The 27,323-nt window shown below is 39.2% G+C and overlaps 1 long non-coding RNA gene across 1 annotated transcript; it reads left to right on the top strand.

The window, feature by feature from the left end:
- 4930556N09Rik (RIKEN cDNA 4930556N09 gene) lies at positions 1 to 25,292 on the top strand. Its single transcript, NR_045358.1, has 5 exons — positions 1 to 57; positions 3,342 to 3,539; positions 4,526 to 4,668; positions 16,600 to 16,729; positions 24,806 to 25,292. It is a non-coding gene; the product is annotated as an RIKEN cDNA 4930556N09 gene (long non-coding RNA).
- The last annotated feature ends 2,031 nt before the right edge of the window (positions 25,293 to 27,323 follow it).

Below are 27,323 nucleotides of genomic sequence, written 5' to 3' on the forward strand. Positions count from 1 at the left end.
AGTTCCGGGATAGCCATGGAGACGGAGAGTTGAAGTAAAAAGGTAGCAAAGACCATGGTGAGCTGACAAAAGACTGCAAGGAGCTGGAGAGGATGGCCTGCACGATTGTTCCAGAGAGCACTCAAGACAGCAGGGTCGAGGGTCTTAGATCCCAGGCTGAGAGCTGAAACTTCAGCTATTGACAAGGGATCCTGATACCTGTGCCACTGAGGGACACTAGAGAGAGTTACTTGGGGTTGCTTCTGACAGCCTACGGCCACTGCTCACTGTTGTCAAATGAGAGCTGTTAAAATCCAGCATTTGAAGAACTTCTTTTCTTTTCTTTTCTTTTCTTTTCTTTTCTTTTCTTTTCTTTCTTTTTTTTTTTTTTGTCTAAATTATTTTTACTGGATATTTTCTTTTCCTTTCTTTTTTTGTTGGATATTTTCTTTATTTACATTTTAAATGCTGTCCCCTTCCCCGCTGCCCTCTAAACCCCTTATCCCTCCTCCTTCCCCTGCTTCCTCCCTACCCACCCACCCACCCACCCACTCCCACCTCCCTGACCTCAAATTCTCCTACACTGGGGCCTCAGGGCCTCTCCTCCCATTGATGCCTGATAAGGCCATCCTCCGCTACATATGTGGCTGGAGCCATGGGTCCCTCCACTCATTTTCTACGAAGAATTGCTTTTCAGGCAGGGAAGAACCCTCAGCCAGTAGAGCAGTTATGAGACCAAGAACAGTACCCTGTAGGAAAGTACTGGGAACAGTTCTGGCCTCAGCAAAGGTGTGTAATCACATGTCTGTGTCCTAAGAGGAAAAAGAAAAGATTAAATCAAAAGCTTTGAGGGAAAGAAAACTGAAACGTTTTGTGTGGATTGTAGAGCTGGATGCCTAATGGATATTCCAGTAGAAATATGAAATGTGTGTCAGTATGGGTGATCCCAGAGTAGGAGAGAGAGTCAGTCCTCGCGTTCATTCATTGTAAAGCCTACAAAAATCTATTACATCTTAGGTAACAGTTTTAGCAATGGGAATACAGAAGTAAAGAGAATCTAAGATCATCTCTTAATTAAAAGTTACTTTCATAGATGCCTATAAACATAGCTTGATCATACATCCTCACTGCCCTCTCTTGATTCTGCCTTCCTTGGCTGCTACTGTTGCTTTCTCCTCCTCCTCCTCCTCCTCCTCCTCCTCCTCCTCCTCCTCCTTCTCTTCTTCTTCTTCTTCTTCTTCTTCTTCTTCTTCTTCTTCTTCTTCTTCTTCTTCTTCTTCTTCTTCTTCTTCTTCTTCTTCTCCTTCTCCTCCTTCTCCTTCTCCTTCTCCTCCTTCTCTTCTTCTTCTCCTTCTCCTCCTCCTCCTCCTTCTCCTTCTCCTTCTCCTCCTTCTCCTTCTCCTTCTCCTCCTTCTCTTCTTCTCCTTCTCCTCCTCCTCCTTCTCTCCCTCCCTCTCCCCATCCTTCCTTCCTTCCCTTCTTCTTTCCTTCCTTCTTTCCTTCCTTCCCCCTTCCTCCCTCCTTTCTGCATAGTTATATATCTATTTTCATGTCCTTTCCTTCTTTAGGTCTAGATTCTCTCTAAAGTATGTGAGAGAAAGCAGGAGATACTTTTGTGAGTCTAACTTCTTTTCACAGTGATCTCTGTTTCCATTTATTTTCCTGCAAGTGACCAAGGATCTTTCTTTCACGTGGGTGATAAAATTCCATTATTTTAACATTAATTATGTTTTCTTCTGGGAGAATAAGACAAATAAAAGCATAATCGCAATATAGTGCAGGAAGTATGAAGAGCAGAAAAAGGAAGAAAGCATTTTAGAATATCAGATGACAGTATGCTCATTTCTCTGAAGGGCGTTGATAAAAGAGAACAAAGTGACATTTTCAGAGTTGCTAAAAATTTTGCTGTTAGTAGTATTTTATCTTTAGCATGAATATGGTGCCAAATTACTGGAGTAAAATTATTGAACATGATCCTGTAATGTGTTCGAGATCTGTGGAAGCTAAGCTTCCGACCTTCAGGAAGTCACTGTAGGAAATGATTTTCCAGTACAGGCAGAGACAACTCAAAGATTTGATGGGTTGCAGAGAGTAGACATATCTCATACATTGTGTTTTGTTTGATTAGCTTTATCACCTTTGGGTGGAATAACACTTTCCAATGAGTAATTCAATGAGTGGGCATCCGTTTCATCTCCATCTCTTTTAATACTGTCTAGGCAAGTTAGACTTTTTCCAAGGTCTGTTTTAAAGTAGCGAGAGGCAGTTTCTTGGCAACAAAATACATATCAAATCTTATTTTCAAATGTTTGCTGCTGTTATTACCTACTCTAGTTAATTAAGGACTGTGTCGACATCCTGTCCTAACTCTGTATTTGCTTCACAAAGAGACTTGAAAGCAGCAGGGAGACAGGCTTGAAATCAGTAGTTTTATTGTTTCTTGTGACCTCCTGGACAGTATGAAACAGGGCGGGGTGGGGTGGGGTGGGGTGGAAGGGAGGAAGGAGCAATTAGCTAGACAATCTCTCAGTTGGGAGGGTTTATTTAAGCTCAGTACCGAATCACGAATGAGACTCTTGCACAAGCAGGAGTGGAGTGCTGTCAGGTCCCCCTTCTCTCTGTCTCTGTCTCTGTTTCTCTGTCTCTGTCTCTGTCTCTGTCTCTGTCTCTTCCCCTTTGTGTGCGGTGTGAATGTGTGTGTTTGTACATCCCTGTTTGTGAATGTGTGTGCCATGAAGAACATGTGGAAGTCACAGGACAACCTCAGGTGTTGTTTCTTCCCTTCACCGTGTTTATTTAATACATGGTCTCTTTTCCCCTGTTCTACATGTCAGGCTAGCTGGCCTAAAACCTCTCAAAAATTCTCTTGTCTCCACCTCCCGTCTCATGGAAAGAGCACTGGGATTAGACACATGCTACTATGTCTGGCTTTATGTATGTTCATGTGACCCAAACTTGGATTCTCAGGCTTGTATAGGATTTTGGTGTGATTCATCTGTACCAGGTTTACTCTCTTAGTGTGTGTCTCTGTGAGGATGTACAGACATACAAATATGTACAAGTATACGGCTTGTATTCATATGGGTACTATTCTGTGAGCATGAGGATGTATCTGTGTGTGTGTCTCTGTGTGAATAGTGTGAGGGTGGGTGTGTATGAGTATGTGTGCCAGTGTCTATGTGTGTGTGAATATGTGTCTATGTGTGTGTGTAATACGTGAGGGAGTGGGTAGGTGTGAGTGTGTCTCTGTGCATATGTGTATGAGTTTGTGTGTGTGTATGTGTATGAGTTTGTGTGTGTGTGTGTGTGTGTGTGTGTGTAGGTCAAAGGTAAACACTAGCTGTTTTTTTTTTTTCCAGCAGCTTCTTACTTTATGCATTGAGAGAGGATCTCTGCTTGGAGCTGCACTCACCAATTCATCTCAATTGGCGGGGTCAGTGAATTCTAAAGACTGATCTGTCTCTACCTCCCCAGGAGAAGACTACAAGTTCAGGCTTCAAAACCCAGCACTTTTACATCTGTTCTGGTGACTGAACTTCTGTTCTGGTCCTTCTTGGGTGGTAAGCACATTACTGATTGAGCTCCCTCAATTCTCATTGCGTCTTCCTTTGTGACTGGGGTGTCAGTGTCATTCTTGCGAATGCATTAGCTCTTCCCACGCTAAGATGAGAACATCCAGGAGCAGGCTGCTCTCCATCCCTTCTTGCTCTTGGTTTCTGCAGCTGGAATCCTTTACCTTTGGATGCAAGCCTTCTCGTTAGGCATCGGCTCCTACCAAGTTCATTCACGAGGGTGCTGACGTACAGCTCCGTTCTTTTGTTGGAAATATTATTATCATTTGAGATGACCAGGCTGCTTTCCTACTAAAAAACATATTTTCAATATAAATTAAAACATAATTTATAGATGCTGGTTATGTTTCTGCTCCTTGGATTGGCATGAGGAATCAAAAGCTGGCTGACATTTATTACAAATATGAACCAATGTGCTTGGGAAGATTTGCAAAGTAAGCTATGATCCAGTGGTAGTTTCTATCATCCTCCTGAATGTGGAATTCCTTTTATATGAAGGGGTGTGTGTGTGCACGTGTGTGTGAATTTACAGAGGCCAGAGTTTGATATTAGGTGTCTCCCTCAATCACCTTAACAAGTCCCACTTTGTTTGGTGAGACAATATCTCTCACTGACCTAAAGCTAACTGATTTGGCTATATGGATGGCCCTGAAGACAGGAGGGGCTCTCTTGTCTCTGCCTCTCCAGTACAGAGATTACACACATGTACCTGGCTTTTTCTGTGGATTCTGGAGACCAGACTCAGGTTCTCATGCTTGCCCAGTGAGCCTTTTAAAAACTGAGCCATCTCCTCAGCTCCTAGATCCATGGATTTCAGAAGTCAATGTGGCTAGCTCTGTGTTGTTCCTATCACATGAGTTATTGGGCTGTAGTCACATGAACACATACTTGTACACGTGTACACTTACATATATTCCACATTTACAGACACAATGGATTTCTTTGTTGCTCTTTGTCTCTGTCTTTTCTTGTAGAGAGACTGAATTTCTATTTGCCTGTGATGGAATGTGTCTCTGTGTGCGGGGAAGCACCTCATTGTCTAATAAGCAGGAACGTCAGTGATAGCACACTCAGAGTTGTCAGGGAAAAGGCACCGGATTCTGCAAATGGAATCACGGTAAGTGAATTGATGCCTTCAAAAGCCTCTTCTCCTCCTGCTTGACACTGATCTTTCCTCCACATGCCAGCTCATTATCTTGTGGGCAGAGGAGCACTGTGCCGATATGATTTGTGGCAGTTTTACAAGAGGGAGTGGGAAGAAGGTAAGGCTATTTAGTATAATGCTTTGAGTGGCAGAGGTCTCTAACCTTCAGTGATGTGAGATACTCACAGAAAAAGAAAAGTATTTATGGGACAAAAGTAAATCTAAATGTCATGGAAAATATTCTAAAAAGAAAAAAAAGAAAGAAAGCAAGAAAAAGAAGTGAAGTCTCACCGAGTGCAATTCTAGGCCATTTAAAAGAATGGGCATTGAAGACATGGCATTTTTCCGACTCTTTTTTTAGTCTACCCTACAGTGTGAAAATAATTTGATTCCCTTTTGGGTCTTTGTAGTGCTTTGGTGTATTTCCAAGGGCAGATTAAAGGCAATTGTTGGACTGAGGAATGCATCGCACTTACTCAAGTCAAGGCCTCGTAATTGGTAGAAATGAAGGAACGCATTATTCTCGGAAGGTCCCAAGATCAAACAGGTCTAATGCAATTGTCTTAAAAGGATTCTTCACATCATTTTGAAAGTGTCTGTAACCCTGTCAACGTACACTGAAACTTCCCTTCAGCTTTCCTGAGAGATCAGTGTTAGACACTTATTTTCATTTAAACCAAGTGACTTCTGCCCACTGCCACATAAGCTTACATGTGTCCAAATGTGTTCTTGGTGGCTATTCCTCTCGGACATTTTGCATTAATACTAGGGATGCTATGGGAAAAAGTGGATCAAGAACCTAGGTAGCATTTGGAACAAAGAATTTTTGCTTCTATGGAAACTACACTAAGTAGTCCATTAAAGGTTACTGGACTGCGGCACAACCTAAATCCACACTTGGCTTGACTCTAACTAAGGAAGTGAAAGATCTGTATGATGAGAACTTCAAGTCTCTGAAGAAAGTAATTAAAGAAGATCTCAGAAGATGGAAAGATCTCCCATGCTCATGGATTAGCAGGATCAATATAGTAAAAATGGCTATCTTGTCAAAATCAATCTACAGATTCAGTGCAATCCCCATCAAAATTCCAACTCAATTCTTCAACGAATTAGAAAGGGCAATCTGCAAATTCTTCTGGAATAACAAAAAACATAGGATAGCAAAAAACTCTTCTCAAGGATAAAAGAACCTCTGGTGGAATCACCATGCCTGACCTAAAGCTTTACTACAGAGCAATTGTGATAAAAACTGCATGGTACTGGTATAGTGACAGACAAGTAGACCAATGGAATAGAATTGAAGACCCAGAAATGAACCCACACACCTGTAGTCACTTGATCTTTGACAAGGGAGCTAAAACCATCCAGTGAAAAAAAGACAGCATTTTCAACAAATGGTGCTGGCACAACTGGTGGTTATCATGTAGAAGAATGCAAATTGATCCATTCCTATCTCCTTGTACTAAGGTAAAAAATCTAAGTGGATTAAGGAACTCCACATAAAACCAGAGGCAGTGAAACTTGTAGAGGAGAAAGTGGGGAAAAGCCTCAAAGATATAGGCACAGGGGAAAAATTCCTGAATAGAACAGCAATGGCTTGTGCTGTAAGATCGAGAATCGACAAATGGGACCTCATAAAATTGCAAAGCTTCTGTAAGGCAAAAGATACCATCAATAAGACAAAACGGTCACCAACAGATTGGGAAAGGATCTTTACCTATCCTAAATCAGATAGGGGAATAATATCCAATATATATAAAGAACTCAAGAAGGTGGACTCCAGAAAATCAAATAACCCCATTAAAAATGGGGCTCAGAGCTAAACAAAGAATTCTCACCTGAGGAATACCTAATGGCTGAGAAGCACCTGAAAAAATGTTCAACATCCTTAATCATCAGAGAAATGCAAATCAAAACAACCCTGAGATTCCACCTCACACCAGTCACAATGGCTAAGAAAAAAATTCAGGTGACAGCAGATGCTGGCTAGGATGTGGAGAAAGAGGAACACTCCTCCATTGTTGGTGGGATTGCAAGCTTGTACAACCACTCTGGAAATCAGTCTGGCGGTTCCTCAGAAAATTGGACATAGTAGTACTGCAGGATCCTGCAGTACCTCCCCTGGGCATATATCCAGAAGATGTTCCAACTGGTAAGGGCACATGCTCCACTATGTTTATAGCAGCCACATTTATAATAGCCAGAAGCTGGAAAAAACCCAGATGCCCCTAAACAAAGAAATGGATACAGAAAATGTGGTACATTTACACAATGGAGTACTACTCAGCTATTAAAAAATGAATTTATGAAATTTGTAGGCAAATGGATGGAGGGCATCATCCTGAGTGAGGTAACCCAAACACAAAAGAACTCACATGATATGTACTCACTGATAAATGGATATTAGCCCAGAAACTTAGAATACCCAAGATATAAGATACAATTTGCAAAACACATGAAACTCAAGAAGAACGAAGACCAAAGTGTTGAAACTTTGCCCCTTCTTAGAATTGGGAACAAAACACCAATGGAAGGAGTTACAGAGACAAAGATTGGAGCTGAGACGAAAGGATGGACCATGTAGAGACTGCCATACCCGGGAACCATCCCATATTCAGCCTTCAAACGCTGACACCATTGCATACACTAGCAAGATTTTGCTGAAAGGACCCTGATATAGCTCTCTCTAGTGAGGGAGGCTATGCCGGGGCCTAGCAAACACAGAAGTGGATGCTCACAGTCAGCTATTGGATAGAACACATGGCACCCAATAGAGGAGCTAGAGAAAGTACCCAAGGAGCTAAAGGGATCTGCAACCCTATAGGTGGAACAACAATATGATCTAACCAGTACCCCCAGAGCTCGTGTCTCTAGCTGCAAATGTAGCACAAGATGGCCTAGTTAGCTATCAGTGGAAAGAGAGGTCCATTGGTCTTGCAAACTTTATATGCCTCAGTACAGGGGAGCGCCAGGGCCAAGAAGTGGGAGTGGGTGGGTAGGGTAGTGGGGGGGGTATGGGGGACTTTTGGGATAGCATTTGAAATGTAAATGAAGAAAATACCTAATAAAAAAACTGAAAAATAAGTTTATTCTTAAATCAGTGAACAGAGTCTCCTGGATCCATTGCATCTTTCATCTTCTCTCCAATTTTGTCTGTTCTACCCCAGGTCTGTGATCTTGCTCTCAACAGGTAACATTTCTGCTCATTCTCTTCATGGGACCCTCTTGAAGAATAATGCTACACTCCACTTCCTCATGCCTTCCAAGTTCTCCACCTAGCGTCTGGCCACATTCCACAGAAAGTTATTCTCAATGAAATCAGCTATTTCAAATGTGTTTCTTTGTTATGAATGACAGGCTGTGTAGGGAAGATATCATTGGACTTCTGACTCTCTTTCTTCCACTCCCCAAGTACTGAGGTCACAACCTTCGACACCACATCGAGTTTGTGGGAGGCTAGAGAGTTGACCAAGGATTTTATGCACGCCAAGTAAGCATTTTGCCAACTTAACAATGCCCCTGGGCCAACCAACATTCCCTGACTCATTATACTGAATTTCTGAAGCATAAGATATTATTATGCTTCACACTTCCTTTCTCTTCTAGATCATTTGAATTCAATTTTCCCTTATTTAAACATTTAGTTTTCATCTTAATATTCAGGCTGTTTTATTCCTATTTATTCTGGGGACTTCACTGCTCATTTTGGGGCACAAGTGAAATGGGGCATTTTCTTGTCTGTGAGTGTTCTTAGATGTTTGGAGTTGAGCAACACATGGACTTTTGAATATCCTCTCCTCTCCCCTCTCTTGTTGAAATCCTATGTTGCCACTCCCTCCAGAATTAAAGTTTCTATTCCAAAGTAGCATATGACAGTGTTACAAATATTTTAACTGTGGTTTAAAAATGATAGACAAGTTAGGACACCAGACTGTGTTTCTAATAGTTTGTTTTTCCTCTTAATTTTAGGACATTTTTTTTCAAAATGACAATGTTTGTAAACCATATATAAAAACATTATCAAAATTAAGATGTTTGAAAACATAGTTAAATAAATACAGCTATAAAAATCTTAGAGGTGAATAGCTACAGAAGATTGGAAAATATAGCTGTGGTGAGATTTCAACTTTAAATTATTATTTTTTAAATTTTTTATATTTTTTTGCCAGCATTGTTTAAGATTTATTGTTTGATGATATCTTTACCTACACTCCAAGTTGATTTGCACACAGGATTTAGGGCAATATTTCTATATAAGAGGAAAATGTTTTGACTTTGCTAACAAACTGAATACACAACTCAAACCTGTATATCAAATAGTCTATCATGCTAAGAGCTAAAAAATGAATGCATCACTATTAAACTACCCTAAACCAGATCTTGTCAATGATTTGGCTATTTCCAGCTCATGATTAACTCCAAGTTCTCCCAATTTGTTTTTAGAACAAACAGCTACTTTTTACAATGTGTTTGGGTCATAGTGAAACTTTTGCCAGATCCAACACTCATCTGCTCAACCTCATGTCTACTCAACTTCATGTCTACTCAACCTCATGTTCTTTTAAAAGAAACCAATACACCCATCTGCACTGCCCAAGTATTTGTGTGTGTGTGTGTGTTTTTCTATCAGTACATGGTTGACCTACCAGGGCCTACAGTATTAGAGAGAACTTCCAATCCCCCTTCTATCCCTAACAGTTCCCAATAGTTCTAAGGCTAGGGAAAAGATTCTATATCCAATTTTCTTCTCCAGGCTAGAAATTGGCCTGGTATGGGCCTGAATGTGCATGCTGTCACAGCTGATGTAAGTTCATATGTTCAATTGTCTTGCTATATCCTGAAGACAGTGTTTCCTTTGAGTTACCCACTGCCTCTTAGTCTTACACTCTTATTTTTTTTATCCTCTTTTGTAATGATCCATGATCCTTGGAAGGCCAGGGTACAGTATACTTGTTCACTTTACATCTTCACATTCTGCAGTCTATTATTTTTGCACTTTGGCCAGTTGTGGCTCTCTATATTAGTCGCCATCTACTGCAAATGGAAGCTTCTCTGAGGACATTGAGAGATGCATTCGTCTATGAATATAATTACAAGTCATTTGGAGTTGGTTTATATTAGCAAAATAGTAGTAATAGGCCCTTCCCTAGGGCTTATGACTTGCTTAGCTATAGATTCTTGGCCAAAGTTAGGATGCGAAAGTGTAGATTTCATCCTATGGGAAAAAAAAAAAAACCTTACATCCAATCAGAAAATAGTTGGTTACTCCCATGATGTGAATGCCACTACTGCACTAGTGGTCGAGTCTTGCAGGCCAGTCATTATTATAGTTTGCAGGGTTCTCAACTGGGTAAGGCTGGTGACTACATTTCTCCTTCAGTAAAAAGCAGAGCACCTTCCAGCACTTTGAAAACTCATCAATAGGAATGAAGCTTCCAAGACCTTATTAAGATAACATGGAATTAGAACAAAATTAGAACATTTTTCCATTTTCTGCTGTTCACTTATGTGGTGTCGTCAGCTATAAGCTTTTACTTTCAGGTGCAGGAAAGCAGTGACAATAGCCTATAATATTAGTTAAGAGCACTGGCAATAACCTATAATATTTGAAGGCTTAATCGACATCAATGGCCAATAACAGCAAAACAAGTAACCCATTCCCAGCACTGGGATTTTTGTTTATTAGTCTCTGGTGTCTAGTGGGGCCACTATTGCCCTATTATAGAGTAACACAATTATACATACATTAGATATTAATTAAGATGTAAAACATATATATATTAATTTTTAAAAATATTTAATACTTCTGATTAGGAAGCGTTAACAGTAGTTGAGTTACCAAAGATATTTTTTAAAAAGGTCTTTAGGTAGAGAAGGCTATATGGGGAGGAATAAATGACTTTAAATCCTTTTTTTCCCTTTTAATAAATTTGATTGCACAGTACAGTTAGGCTTAAAAATATTCACACTGCTGTATAACAAATCCCCAAAACTCTTCACCAAAACTAAAATTCAATACAAATGAAATTACCAGGACTTACACTGCAACATAACTTAGCTAACACACCATGACATGACTAGACACAACCCATCCATTTCCCAGTTCTCTTCTGCACATGGGAGGCAACCATTTTATTGCTCAGCTCTGACTCTACCACAAGAATAGAGGCAATTATCAGAGCAAACACAATATCATAGCTAAAAGTTTCCTTCAGTAGTTTTGAAGTTCTATGCAGCATTTCAAGAATTTATACTTATTAATGTATTTATTACTTGATGAGATGTAGTATGTAGGTAATTTCTTCTGATTAATCTGATTAACAGAGGTGCACGCTCTTGCATTCTAATTTTTCCTTTACATAATCAAGACAAGGGAGACAGTGATCTTAAAGTACATTCAGTGAGTATGGGAGTGAATCTCTGCCTTGCTGTTGGAATTTGTGTGACTTTCAGGCATCAAACACACCACTTTATAGCTGAGCTTTCTCACTATCAAATGAAAGTGACTTTAACCATGCAACAAGCACAATTGTCAAATTCACATCATTTATTGTGAATGTTCTTTAAACTGAATGTTATTGTTAAAATTCGACTATTCTTGCTGCTAATCAGGCATACACAGCTTGCCTCATTTTTTTTCTTCTCCCAGAATGAAAGCCTAGTTTTATATTGCAAAACTGAATTAACCATTGTATTGCAGCTTTAGTCCAGATTGTTTGATGAACTCTTTCTTTGGACCTTTTGGCGATTTGTTTATTCCCAGATTGCTTCAATGTTGAACACTTCTGGGCCCTTCTCGCTACTCAGTGAGCAAAGACATACCTACTCATTCTTTGTTAATATTGAAATCAAGGTCCAGAGTCTCTCTCTCTCTCCCTTCAAAGTTTTGTTTCACTGGATAACTAGATGGTTTAAAAGATGTTCTCAATTAGTGAGTGTTTAGACAGTCACTGCTTATGAGTGGGTTTTACTTTCTTTAGTACCAGCTTCTTATTGTGTTGACATTCATATAAGCCTTCAGTCCTGAAGGAGAAGTAATTCCATTAAAACAGCTTCAAAACATGATAGCCACTTATCATTGGCTAGGGATAGTCCTCTGCCCTTATAAAATCTGCCCCTGACTGATTAAGGGTGGTTTATTTTGAAAGGCGCCTTCAGAGAACCAATGAGGTCTTTGAAAATGAAACTCACAGGGCCTGTTTACTAGTAATACCACCACATACATTTAACTAGCAACTGCTTGTGAATTCAGAGCCAGAAGGCTCTCTGCAGGTATGGCTTTCAGTAGGTTGTAAAATACTTAAACAGATGGGACATTGTTATTAACATGGGCAATATATTTTCATTGTATTAGGGTTGAAAGTGATTTTCCAGATAATGGCTTAGACAAATGTTTGCGGAGTCTGTCCAGTTAATCTGCCAAAATGTGGTCTGACTTTCAGGAGCAATTCCACTTTCCTGAATGTTTTTGATTAAATATTTAAGTCTTGTGAAGGTCTTGCCACACTACTGAAGAACCCCTGTTAATTCTCAGACTGCCTTCTAACCTGTTACTTAGCTCAATAGTGACCACCAAAAATCCATTTGAAACAAAATAGCCATACGTTTTGTTACATACTAGGTGATTTATTAAAACCATAGTGGTAACAAGGTCTTTTTATATTTCCATAGACTTCATGAAGTGAAGGTCAAAGGATTATTTGATAATTATTAGATGGCACACTGTGGCAGGATTCCAACCACCAGATGGTTGTTCACCCCTCAAAGAAAGAATCAAATACAAACATGTAATGTCACCTATTTATTCCACCAAAACTGTCTCTTATATAACAATAATTTTGTCAGACACTGGAAACACACACACACACACACACACACACACACATGGCGGGGGGGGCAGAGAGGGAGAGGAAAAGAAAAGAAAAGAAGAGAAAAGAAAGGAAAAGGAAAGGAAGAGAAGAGAAAAGGAAAGGAAAGGAAAAGAAAGGAAAGGAAAAGAAAAGAAAAGAAAAGAAAAGAAAAGAAAAGAAAAGAAAAGAAAAGCAAAGCAAAGCAAAGCAAAGCAAAGCAAGGAATTCACAAAGACAAGAAAATAACTGAAATTTCAAAAGTGCAATTTAAATTGCTCCAATTAGGGCTATTGTGGGGCTATAATATTTAACAGCTGTTTGACCTAGTTAAGTCAGTTTTTCTGTCTCAGCTACAATTGTCTTACTAAGAGAGAGGGTATTAAGGATACACACCTCCAGAGATGCTGGAATTGTTAAATGAGATATGGGTGCCACATTCAAATAGACTTTCTGGATAGTAAAAGAGCAAACAACCGAAGAATCTTAGAAATAAGAAAAGTATAATTTTGAAAAATTGGGAGTTTCATGGGATCTGGGGTACCATTTAACCCTTTCCAATTTCCTCAGCTGATAAATGTCTTAGGTACTATTTTTGCACTGATTTTTATTATTTCCTACATTCATGGAGTCCTTAAGGTGGCCACCTTGCCCTCTATTGTCAATACCTCTGAGAACTGCATAAGCCATAATAATTGCTTGTGATGTTGTTGATTTCCTATTTGGTCATTTTATTTTTACCTGTGATTTCTTGGCTCCACTTAAAAACCAGTGCTACCAGACCAACACCCTCCATCAGGCAACATACAAAAAAAAAAAAAAAAAAAAAAAAAAGGAAGTAAGTAAGTAAGAAAGAAAAGGAGGTAAACTGTATTCCTTCCAGATGTTGCTATAGCAGATCATCCCAAACACAGTGGCCTAAAGCAAAGCCAAGCTACTACACATCCTTCTGAAGGCCCACAGGAGTCTACAGGAGATCAGCAGGATTGTATTTCTGCATGATCTCTAGGACAATCCATTCTCTAACTCCTAGAGGCTTCTCTTGCTCAGTGGCTCTTAAATTTGCCTCACTCCAACTTCTGCTTATCTGGTCACAGCACCAACTCTGACTCTTGATTCTTTTGACTTGAAGTCACTTTGATGGTTATAAACAAGCAGAGACAACTCAAGGCACACTTGCAATTCAGTATCTTTAATCCCACTAGTGATTTCTCTCTCCACAAGCTAGCAGGTTCACAGGTTACAGAAATGAGCATATGGATGTCTTCACAAAGCCAAGGTCATGGATACAGTAATAGTACAGCAGGAGAGAAAGAAATCTGACACATTTCATTTTGGTTGTGATAGATAATAGAACGAGCACAGGCATTGAAGGGACAAACAATTTCTCTTAATAAATATCATCAAGGTTCCAGTAGGACAAACTGGGGGAAACAGCGTCCAAGGGAAGTTTGATCTGTCTGTAAAGGGCCTCGAAGGCACTGTTGATGAATTTGTTTTGGAGAACAAGGGAGTCTCAGAAATTCACATGTGCTTCACACTGAAATCATGACAATGAAGAGAGAAGTTCACTCAGGATACCCTTGTAGACGGGAATGCACCTTGAACTCTGATACTGGTGAAGCATGGAGCCTCTGAGATATTAAAGATCTAGCTTAAAGTCACAAGCTACAATACCAACAGACAGTGTGAGCAGCAAAGATCAATACTCTCCATGCTAATGTTTGAGGGTACCTGAAATCTGGCCCCTTCTATTGCTGAGACATTCTCTTTCAAATCTTGTTTCCACAATAGAATGTCCTTAATATTGCAGATGGCTATGTCTTAAGATTACAGGAGAGCCTCTAACTCACAGATGGTACTTTTCATCTTATCTTCTCATCCTTTCAAAAAATGCTAAGCCAGTAATCTTTAATCTCTTTTGCCTGATTAGAAAAAAATTATGTATTAAAAATATATACATTCATATGTAGATACAAACTTGTACACATATATTTAAACACATAGAGGCCAAATATATTATCTTATTTAATTCATTGCATTATGGAAGAGAGTTGCTATTCCATTCAGTAGTGCAATCAGGATAGCACAAGCAGATGTTACATATATTTGAAATAATTTTCTGCTTAATGCAGTCCTTATTTGCCATTGACCAATGAAGCCAATGGATAAACGAAAGGGGAAGTCAAAGAAACAAAGCATTTAAAAATGGACCTTCAGAGTGGTTGTACTGTGGGTTGCAATCCCACCAGCAATGGAGGAGTGTTCTTTCTCCACATCCTTGCCAGAATCTGCTGTAACCTGAATTTTTGATCTTAGCCATTCTGACTGGTGTGAGGTAGAATCTCAGGGTTGTTTTGATTTGCATTTACCTGATGATTAAGGATGTTGAATTTTTTTTCAGGTGCTTCTCAGCCATTCAGTATTCCTCAGTTTAGAATTCTTTGTTTAGCTCTGTTCCCCATTTTTAATGGGGTTATTTGATTTTCTGGAGTCCAGCTTCTTGAGTTCTTTTTATATATTGGATATTAGTCCCCTATTGGACTTAGGATTGGTAAAGATTAGTGGTTCCTCAGACAATATGAACTAACCAGTACACACAGAGCTCATGTCTCTAGCTGCATATGTAGCAGAAGATGGCCTAGTCGGCCATCATTGGAAAGAGAGGCCCCTTGGTCTTACAAACTTTATATGCCCCAGTACAGGGGAATGCCAGGGCCAAGAAGTGGGAGTGGGTGGGTAGGGGAGCAGGGCAGGGTGAGGGTATAGGGAACTTTTGGGATAGCATTTGAAATGTAAATAAAGAAAATATCTAATAAAAACAAAACAAAACAAAACAAAAAAGAAATGAAAAGAAAAAAAAAATTAGACACAGTACTACTGAAAGATCCAGCAATACCTCTCCTGGGCATATAACCAGAAGATGTTCCAACTTGTAATAAGAACACATGCTCCACTATGTTCAGAGCAGCCTTATTTATTTATAATAGCCAGAAGCTGGAAAGAAACCAGATGTTCCTCAACAGAAGAATGGATACAGAAAATGTGGTACATTTAAACAATGGAGTGCTACTCAGCTATTAAAACCAATAAATTCATGAACTTCTTAGGAAAATGGATGGATCTGGAGGATATCATCCTGAGTGAGGTAACCTAATCACAAAAGAACACACATGTTATGCACTCACTGATAAGTGGATATTAGCCCAGAAACTTAGAATACCCAAGACACAATTTGCAGAACACATGAAACTCAAGAAGGAAGACCAAAGTGTGTATAGTTTGTTCCTTCTTAGAATGGGGAACAAAATACCCATGGAAGGAGTTACAGAAACAAAGTTCAGAGCTGAGATGGAAGGAAGGACCATCCAGAGACTGTCCCACCTGGGGATCCATCTCATAAACAACCACTAAACCCAGACACTATTGCATATGCCAACAAGATTTTGCTGACAAGACCCTGATATAGCTGTCTCCTGAGAGGCTCTGCCAATTCCTGACAGATACAAAAGTAGATGCTCACAGTCATCTATTGGATGGAACACAAGGCCCCCAATAAAGAAGCTAGAGAAAGTACACAAGGAGCTGAAGTGGTCCTATAGGAGGAGCAACAATATGAACTAACCAGTACTCCCAGAGCTCGTGTCTCTAGCTACATATGTAGCAGAGGATGGCCTAGTTGGCCATCAGTGGGAGGAGAGGCCATTGGTTTTGTGAAGACTATATGCCCCAGTATAGGGGAATGCCAGGACCAGGAATGGGAGTGGGTGGGTTGGGAAACAGGGCGGGAGGAGGGTACAGGTGATTGTTGGAGAGAAACCTGGGAAAGGGGATAGCATTTGAAATGTAAATGAAGAAAATAGCTAATTAAAAAAAAAAACAAAACAAAGAAAAAAGCAAAATGACCTCACTATTCTATAGATTCTGCAAGCTTTTTCTGACAGAGTTGATTCATTTTGGAGCAACCATTATTATCTGGATCCCTGTTCATATAACATTTCTGTTATGAATCAGTATTTTACAGATTGAATTTGCTTATGTCCTGTTTCCTCTCTAGGTAACAATTCCCTGGAAACCAAGGCCACACTGCTCTTTACTGCCATCTTCTAGAGTCTGGTGGTTAGTCCGAAGTCAGAGGCAGAAAGAGTACACACTAAAGCTTGTCTATATGCCACAACTGGTGCAAGGTCAGTCTTTCTTTCAAAAGGAGAAATTAAAAATATAAATAAATGGATAGATTAGATAGATAGATAGATAGATAGATAGATAGATAGATAGCACTGAGGAAATAGTTCAGTTATAGAGTATTTGCCTAACATACATGAGGTCTTAGAGTTGACCCACCATACAGATACAACAACAAAAAAAAGGAAGAAAAGAAAGAAAGAAAGAAAGAAGGGGAAGGGAGGGGAGGGGAGGGGAGGAGAGGAGAGGAGAGGAGAGGGGAGGGGAGGGAAGGGGAGGGGAGGAGAGGAGAGGAGAGGAAGGAAGATAAACTCTGTGTCTCTTCCCTTAGTGTATTGTGCATTAGAATTAGTAAACTATGAGAAGCTGGAGAGAGAGAGAGAACCTCAACTGGAAGGTGTATGACATACAAGCATATGAACGAATCATCTACAAACATGCACATGAACACACATGCAGGCACACATGCAAGCACACATGCATGCAAACACACACACACGAACACAAACAAATATAATAAAAACAATGTTGTGTATTGAAATGCCTTGTGGCAATGAATCTCTTCTTTCCTTGTGGTGCTTGAGACAAGGATAAACTTGGAGTTTTAAGTCTTTATTTCCTTTGTGAGCCATCATGTCACCGACTTTTGTCAAGGAGGATTCTTTTACAGCATTACTGCATGGTTTGGTTGATCAAGTGAAAGCTTCAGTCTGAGATCCCTCCCCTTCCCTTACCCAAGAGCAGATGACCCAATTTGAGACGAATGTTTTTCCTTACTTTGCTGGTCATATTACCAGCATCTTGTAAGCTCCTGTTACTGTTGTCTGTTCTTATTGGTACTGACAAGGAATCCTCAAAGCATATAGCCAGCCAAAGCATTCGCCCTAGGCCTAAAGTGCCAGGATCGTGTACATTTTTGTCCCTAGGGTACAAATCAGAGTTGTGTTGGCAAGTTGAGCAGCATAGGGAGATGGTATGGAAAAGGTCTCACTCTGGTAGAGAATATACACAAAGGGAGCACTCGACAGCTTTCAGTGGGTCACCAAGCTCATATTGTCAATTCCTTCCAAAACTATCACAATTCCATCCCTTCATTTAGGTACCTGATGTACCGATTACGTTTCAAGCAATAGTCATTCTCTATGAGCTAAAGTAAAATTTAATGAACTCACAGTTCTGAGGGAAGGCCAAGTTTGGAAAAAATGATGAGATCAGAAAATGTAAGGGCCGGGCAACAGGAAGCCTATCAGTTGGAATGCTGCAGAATATGGTCTGCAAGCTGCCTCAGCTGAGGTTGCACAAGGACCATTCTGGCGGTCAGGCATCAAAGGTAACGTCTGAGTGACCTACCTGCTATAGAGTCCAAGCCAATGCTGTATATGAAACAGAAACTCCATTAGGTGACCTCTCATCCTGGCAAGCAGACCTCAGGCTTTATTGTCCTTGACAGGTCTCTCTTCTGAATAGGACACATCCCCAACAGTGCTTTCAGTGACAGTAACTGGAAAATGGCTAGAGTATTCAATGAGGAATTCCATCATGAAATGGCGACACATAATTGAAAAAAGTTTAAGCATTGTCAAAACATTGATTAAAATTTGAGTACCTAGGATCTAAAGATACTTTGGTGCATTACTGATGTTTCTGCTTGGATGAATATTCATGGATTGAGGATAATGTATGGTCTTGATATGTGAATGCCAGCATTTCTAGGTTCGGCCAGCATGGATTTTAACAAGATCTCAAATAATGTTACCGAAAAAATATCAACTTTTAGTGTTATCAACTAGAAAATATTTACAATAGTGATTATAGCAGTTTTAGGGAGTGAGAGTCACAGAAATTACATAGTTTAGGTCTTTGGTATTTAATACCATGAATTCTTATACTAAATATAGGTCTTGTTTAAACTAACTATATATCTGGAATAGTAACAAATATGTCCTCCGTCTGTCTGTAGTAAGACAGCAGAATACCTCAAATTTCTATTTTGTATGTTTGCAATGATTCAGTGGTTTTCTGATAAAAAAAATTGATTTAATACATGCCTTCCATTTTTACTTCTAAAGAAAGTAAAGGGGAACAAAAAAATTACACAGACACACACACACACACACACACACACACACACACACACACACTCACACGAGAAGATACCAATAGATTCATACGGCGTCCATTTGTAGAAAATGGGAAGTAGACTGATTTCTTAATACAGATGACAAAGCCACAAATTTTCTGACTGGAGAGAAAGGCAAGAACTGTAGTTGAATCTCTTTCCATACCTCTAGATGCTCTCTTAAAGAGTTATCTCATTAAGCAGAGAAAGGGTTGCATCTACTGTCAGAAATGTGGTAGTTTCTTTTTGGACACAGGTAAGATATTTGGTACCAAAGTTGAGCGAGCAGTTCCAACCATTGTAAGTCTAGCAGGAGACTTCAGGTATATTCTCAAATCAGTATAAGAGACTATGGGTTCAGGGACAGAGTAGAGAGCACAAGGGTGTCAAACTGGACACAGAGGATATCTTGGTTATGTTTCTATTGCTGTAAAAAAAGAACGTGGCCAAGACAACTTACAAAAGAAAGCAACTCATTGGCTTACAGTTTCAGAGGGTTAGAGTACATGGTGATGGAGCAAAGACATGGTGGCAGAAACAGCTGAGAGCTCACATCTTGATCCACAAGCATGAGGCTGAAAGCTGTCACACAGAGAAGGATGGAGGTGTTTTGAAATCTGAAACCTGTCTGCCAGTGACACACTTCCTTCATCAAGGCCACATCTCCTAATCTTTTCCAAACTATTTCACAAACTTGGGACCAAGTATCCAAATACAAACCTAAGCGGGCATTCTCATTCAAACCACCACATAGGATTAGGTGAAACTAACCTATTCAAACCCTACAGGCACTAGCTCCTTGGTACTGATGTACTAGCTCCTTGGTACTGATGCACTAGCTCCTTGGTACTGATGCACTAGGTCCTTGGTACTGATGCACTAGCTCCTTGGTACTGATGCACTAGCTCCTTGGTACTGATGCACTAGCTCCTTGGTACTGATGCACTAGCTCCTTGGTACTGATGCACTAGCTCCTTGGTACTGATGCACTAGCTCCTTGGTACTGATGCACTAGCTCCTTGGTACTGATGCACTAGCTCCTTGGTACTGATGCACTAGCTCCTTGGTACTGATGCACTAGCTCCTTGGTACTGATGCACTAGCTCCTTGATACTGATTGACAATGGCAGGAGATTGATGACTTTCTTCAAGGAGGGAAAAAGGAATCTTGGATGTGAAATACTTGGTCTTCCAATCATTGTTGAGAGATGTCTATTGGCTGGAAACCTCAATCATCATTTAATGTTTCACTTTGAAAATCAGTGACCATCAATGTCATTGACTCTTGAGGAAAGCCTTTCTCTGCCTCTTTTCATGAAAAATACCACCTGAAAGTTAAAGAGAAGAACTTTAAAAGAAACCTGCAAGACAAGAAAATAAAAAGGGCAGATAAAACCTAAAACTAAAACTGTAATTTTTGTTCTTAGATAATAATTCTCAGTCATAGTACCTGACAAGAAGGTATGAAAAGGATATGTCTACTTAGTCATATAAAGCTGTTAAAAATTAGAAATAGTAAAATGAAAATAAAATGTTTATCAGAGGAGCTAGATAATAAAGCTATGGTATGCTCAGAGATTACAGGAAATAATGAAATGAAAATTAGACAAGGTTTGAAAAGGCAATAACATCAGTATGGTCCAGTAGGTCCAAATACCAACTAAAAACAGTTTTAGATAGAAGGAGGAGACAATAGAAATAAAGAGAAAACAGTAAACAAATAATCAAGAAAAATTTCAAAACCAAAGCACCTGGATGTTACCAGATTCTGAGCACAGCTATTCTTGACTATTCTCATAAGAAAGCACATTGCTACAATACTTTAAATTACTGACAAAAAGCAAAGGCAATGTTTTTATATAACAGAAATAAATAGCTCACATAGAAGCAAAAAACATGAACCCTACAAAGTTTAAGAACAAAAAAGAAATGTAAAGGAAATCCCCAATGACAACTAATATTGTTCATGAACACAGATACGAAACACTTAATAAAACATAGCAAGTCAAAAATTATCTAAATCAGCCAGGAAGGATTTTATGATATATTTAAGGATGGTTCAATGTTTGAAAATCAGTTAAAGGAACTCAGCACATTAGAGAGATAAAGAGAAAAAAACCCTCCATACCATCTTATCATTACATTAAGAAAAGCCCCTTTAAAATACTTAATGTCCATTTATGATTCACTCAGCAGCTAGGCAAAGAGGGAAGTTTCCTCAACTTGATATAGAACACCAATATAAAGCATATACACTATGATATATTTGACTGTGAGATACTAAATGCTTTCCTCCAGTAAAAGAATGTGTCTCTTCCACTCATTCAAAATCATAGCAAAAGTTCCAATGTATATAATGAGACAAGAAAAAGAATTTAAAGTATACAGAAAGAGCATACATGGGCTGGTCTGAGGACCCAAGCACATATGTAGCAGAGGACTGCCTTATCTGGCTTCACTGAGAGAGGATGTTCCTAATCCTGTAGGGACTTGGTACCCCAGGGAAGGGGGATATCTGGCAAGGGTGGGCACCCTCTCAGAGGTGAAGGGGACGGGGATGGGTAAAGAACTTTGGGAGGCTGGACTGGGAGAGGGTACATCTTAGAATGTAAATAAATAAAATAAATAATTAAAAAGTATACAGATAGATTCAACCATAAAGAATGAAATTGTGTCATTGGCAAGGAAATGAGTGAAATTGGAGAACATCAGTTCAAATAAAATACATCAGACTGAGAAAAAAAATAAATGCTCTTTTTTTTTTGTCATTTGTAGAATCTAGATTTTAAAATTTGATGGAAGTAAAACAGACTATTTGAGAATAGGAAATATGCTATCAGGACTGTCAATACAAACAGGAGAGGTTAATGGAAGTAAATAAATGTCAGAGTAATCTATGTAGAAAATGGTAATGAAATCAATTATCTTACAAACTTAGTGTATGCTAATAGAAGGAAGACATAAGACTTTATTTTTTCTCGCAGCTGATATAATCATACACAAAATGTCCCCCAAAGAATTAAAAACAGTAAAAAAATGTTGCCATCAATTGCTGGTAAGGGTGAAGAACTGAATTATGATTGGTGGAAATAGAAAGTGGTGCACTGTGAAAGACAACTTGATAATTTCTTCACAGTCAAACTTGGTTTTAACATATCCTATTCTAGCAGTTACACTGCTATGCATATGGCCTTTTGTGTCTCATTTCACTCAATGATGCAGCCATATGACCTAACCCAGAATCACATGAGCAAAAAAAAGGACACCTCTACGGAAGAATTGTCTAAATTAGAGTAGTCAGTGATCGCGTCAATGAGGCACTATTTTTTTAAAAGATTTTATTTATTTTATGTATATGAGTACACTATAGCTATCCTCAGACACACCAGAAGAGGGTGTCAGATCCCATTACAGAAGGTCGTGAGCCAGCATGTGGTTGCTGGGAATTGAAATCAGGACCTCTAGAAGAGCAGTCAGTACTCTTAATTGCTGAGCCATCTCTCCAGCCCCTGACAAATGAGGGACCATTTCCCTGTGAGTGCTGCCATCCTTAGGCAAGGGAGCAAGTCAGAGGGAACCAATGTGTAAGTAGTGTTCCTGCCTTAAAATCCAGCCTGCTTTTCTTGATGATGGAGCCAAAAAAAAAAAAAAAAAAAAAAAAAACCAAACCAAACCAAACCAAAACAAACAAACAAAAAAAACCATTTTCTGCTTCATGTTGTGTTTGGACAATGCACTTATCCCAACTCAGAGACCAAACAAGAATGAATATGTACTTACAGTTTTTCATATCTTTCTATGTCCTTATACCTTACTTTCATTGTTGAAGAATAATCTTTTACATGGCCATATTACAGTTTACTTAACAATTTGATAAATATCAGTTTGAGTGGCGACTTGGTCACTTCCACTAGTTTCGCAATCATGACTTAAAGATCCTCTAAAATGTTCTTTTACTTAAACCTTGATTCATATATTTAGATAAAGGAACATTTTTTTATAATCCATCTGGCTGAACACTAGCTGAATGTTTGACAGTTTTTCTATATGCACATTAACTTACTGCTTCCTAAAACCTCCAAAATTTGTATCCCTTAAAAGGTTATGTTCATACCTTCATTTATTATTATTATTATTATTATTATTATTATTATTATTATTATTTACATTTGTTTAAGGCAGAACAGATAAGAGGTATCTCAGAATAAAATCTCTCAGTTCTGAGAATGGCTTCTCTTTATTTGAAGGCTTGTAAGCAAGAAAAAAAATTCTTTGAGCATCTCTTATTTTATTGTCCACAAAACAGCCACCACTATAATTGCAACCCATACCATAGGCAATTGGGGGATGGGAACAGCTTTAAAACCCAACAGAACACCTATTTCCAGTCTTTTTTGGGGGGGCGGTGTTCTTTTTCATTTTATGAAACCAGCTTTCCATATTTCTTGGTGAGTCTTCTTCCTTATTAGCTACTGCCTGTGTTCACAGCTGAATGGTTTCACAGTCTTTCTGCTCATAAACTTTGGAAAGCCAGGCATCTCTTTCAAAAACATAAAGGATTTCTGTTGAAATTAGTTGAAGCTAGATGCTTCCACAATTACAATTACCTTAAATGCTTTCTGAGTCTCTCATAAATTCTTATTGTAGTCGGACCCATTAGCCACTCATATCTGCGATGTTGTTCTTTGTGATACTCTACATTCAGATCTGTACTGAGCAGGAAGGCCTTTTATCTAGATGAGAGGGTCTCTGAGACAGCATCTTACCTCTCTCTAAAGCCACAACACGGTATGATCAAGTCCCTGAGGCTGGATTTTACAGGGAGTGCCCTAGCTTTGATCTTTGCTTTGACACTATGTGATTTTATAACTGTTTGCCCCAAAGCCTAAAATGAGAACCTTAATTTTCAACCCATAGAGACTTCATTCCTTCATTACTTTTTCTTATGAATTCTGTTTGAAAACGGAGTATTTCCTTTCCAAACCTCATCTTGCTCCTCACATACATTGGCTTAAACCGTTAAAGTCGGATGGTATCTTCAGCATGCTGCATCCTTAGCCGTTGCCTAGGGTTCCTTGGGCATCTTTTCTTTAACTCACTGTGAAGAGCAGCCCCAGCGTTGGTTGTACAGTAGATATTCCACAATGCTTCCCAGCGCCTGTCCAGCCTCTCTCTCGGTCTTGTGAGTGAAACTTGAGAACAGAACCGCCCAGTTTCCAAACAAGTAAGAGCCAAGTAAGTGAATTCCAGGTATTCTTTGAGGTATCTCCTTGTTTTGCTTCTTGACCGGCTGATTCTTGCTGGCCAGATCACGGGATTCCTCACTCATCTCCAGACAAGGCATTTGCTCAAGCCACTGGTTCACTTCATTTCTTTCTTCTCTCAGTTTCCCACTTGGCTGCACCCTGTGACTCAGCACTCAGCTTCAAAAGGAAGGCCTCCCCTTGAGCAGCCCTTCCTGCTCCTCAAGTATGCCTCTGCCTCCTTCACCACATAAAATTAAACATCCTCTATTTAATTTCTATTTCATCCTCTACTTAATTTCTATGTACTTTTCATTGGCTTCCTTTTGTTAAACCGTAAAATCAAAGCAACACGTCATTGATGTATTTCCTGTTGCTTACCCAGAACCTAACCTTGTGTCTGTTTCATGGGAGGCCATTTCACAATAGTAATACAAGATATTGCTAGTAGCAATTATCTACATTTTTAAAAATATAAAACTGTTAGAAAAATAAAAAACACACACCTACGTAGATCTTAAAAGAAGAGGGGCATGGCGAAGGGAGGCTTCCTTAGGGAAGACCGAAGGGAAAGAACTCCGGTTCCATCTTGCAATGCAGATTAAGACTATCCATCTTTGTTACTTCAGTAGCCTAGTGTCTGAGCAGGAGGCTTGCTTTTAGAATGCATGTTTTTTCATCATTATAATTGCTGACATGCTTCTATTTATTTACAGAGTGATCTCCACCATGGAGTGAATAATATCAACATCTAATAAGGAAATATTTCCTATGGGAAATTTTCACTTGAAGAATGGATGCTGAAGTCACTCTTGGGAATAACAGTCTGCCTGCTTGCAGGTCACACTACAACATGGACACACATCCTGGTTAATGGATGGGATGTGTCTGTACGTTGGTATTAGGCCCATAGACATCCTTCTGTTTATATAGCCACACATGGATTTTCATGGTTGGTGATTGCTCAATGTGTCCTCTGCATCCCTGTTGCCAAGTTCTTTATGTAACTTCCCATTCCACAACAGTGCTCCAAGGTAGGACAGATAAACTTTTTCCTGCAAAGTGCCACAGACGACTATTTCAGGCAGCAAGAGCCATACGGCTGCTTTCTTCCAGTTATAACACGAAAGGAGCAAAAAAGGCAGACAGAGATAGTATGCAAACAAATGGGCATGGCCACGTTCCAATAAAACTTTATTTATCAACTATGAAATTTAAATTTCATGCGAATTCACATGTCATAAAACATTATTCCTCCTTGACTTAAAAAAAAAACATTCAGACATATAAAAATCATCCTTAGCTTACAAGTCGCACTGAAACAGGTGGCAATCTACAAGCTGCAGTCTGTCCAATGCTTCAGAAATCCAGAGGACACAGACGGTTGCTCAAGGCATAATCCCCAGGAATCAAAAGTTAGTAACTCCTTTAACGCTTATGGTGCATTACCCAGTGTGGCATTACCATGCATCATTATAAAATGAAGTCATAAACTCTGCCTTAACCAAAGTAGGAGTTCAGAACACTTAAGTTTAGTATAAAGACCTAATCAGTACACACAATATATTATTTCTATAGCAAAAATATTCCCACTTGAATTATTAACTGTACTTGAGGATATGTGTGAATACATGCGAAGATGTTTTTCCTTCTACAAGCATTTAAACAAATGTGTTATAATTTCATGTGATAATTAATTTGTATCAAATTGCAGGCAAAACATTTTCAAGAAAAAAAAAAAAAGAATGCTTATCTTGTGATATAGCTATGCCATCAACACTGGCTGGTAACCTTCCAAGCTAGCCTTTCAGCTAGGACCATTTAGGGGTTAGCTCATCTGCTGCACAGGAGAAGCAAGCTTCTCCAGAATGATCACAGCCACGCTAGGAAGCATGGCTTGCTTCCGATTGTAACTTTAACCTTACAGTCGAGGAAGCAGACACCACAGGTCAAGGGACATAAAATTTTCTCAATCTTAAAAAAATAGACGGAGACAAAATCAAGGATCTGCCTGTGCCACTGCTGACACTTCTTCCTCCAGTCCCCTACATTTTCATTCCCCTTCAACCCCAATCTATTTGCTCTCTTGTGAAGATATGATTCCGGTATGTTGAAGTCCTATTTATTATCTTAAATTCTAAATCCCAGTCAAGGGCAATGTTCCAGATCGCTCATTATTTTCAATAAGGGCAAAATAATACAGGCTGTCTGAGGCCTCCGAACACGGGCAATTTATTATTCTGAATTATTGGGTTGACTGTGTTCCCCAGGAAAGCATTCTTCAAAACCAAATATCAGACACCACAGTGAAGGAATCAGACTGTAAATGATTAAAAACATGATGGATCACTGGTCAGTTATTCTGTCTGTCTGGAACCATTATGCTTGGAAGAGAAGTTAAGAAGCTGGAAAAGGAAACCCTTTGAGCTCAATTCTCTGTAAAGAGAAAGAATTTAATGATGATAATAATAATAATAATAACAATAATCAGCCAGTCTCTTCTCCTCCAATATTATAGACAATGTGTGTATAAAACGAAAGAGAAAAACACACATACTTATTTTTAAAATTGTTTAAATTTATTTTTTTTTAAATAGCCCAAGGCTAAGTGTTTAAGCATTACATGGGGAAATTTTAAAAATACAAATCTGTTCAGTGCCTTAAATTGGGGCTGGGCATAGTCAAATCAGATGACCGTTACTTAATCTTATAAACTTGCTCTCTCCTATGTCGCACATAAAGATGTAGGTAAGAGTCTGTTTGCTTACTGCTGTGGCTCAAAGCCCGGGAAAATAAATAAATTCAGGCATAGCAGCCTGCCTGCACAGACTTCCATTTCGCCTTTATGGAAAGCCCGGAACAAAGAAGAGTCTCTTTGCTTCTTTCAGGAAAGAGATTTCAATCAAACCGATGAATAAAAACCCAGCTGCCAAAAATGATCCACGACAGGGTAAAGTTCAGGTGCCCAACTGGCCATTTTTCTATTAAAATATGTCATTAGTGTTGGCCTGGGCTAATAGAGCAGGTGACGCACACTAAATTGCTTCTCGGTTTTAAAGTAGCTGTTCAGAAATACAGTGATAGAGGACAAAATGTAGAACTTCAGCCTTCTCATAAAATAGTGGTTGTGGAGGGAGACAAAGATATAATCTTGTGCTCCAGATTCAGGCTTAAAGAATGGACAAGCTGGAAAATGAGTGCTTAGCCTTCATTCCCTTGGTACTGTCTTCAACA

This window comes from Mus musculus, chromosome 10, assembly GCF_000001635.26.
Source record: "Mus musculus strain C57BL/6J chromosome 10, GRCm38.p6 C57BL/6J".
Lineage (NCBI taxonomy): Eukaryota > Metazoa > Chordata > Mammalia > Rodentia > Muridae > Mus > Mus musculus.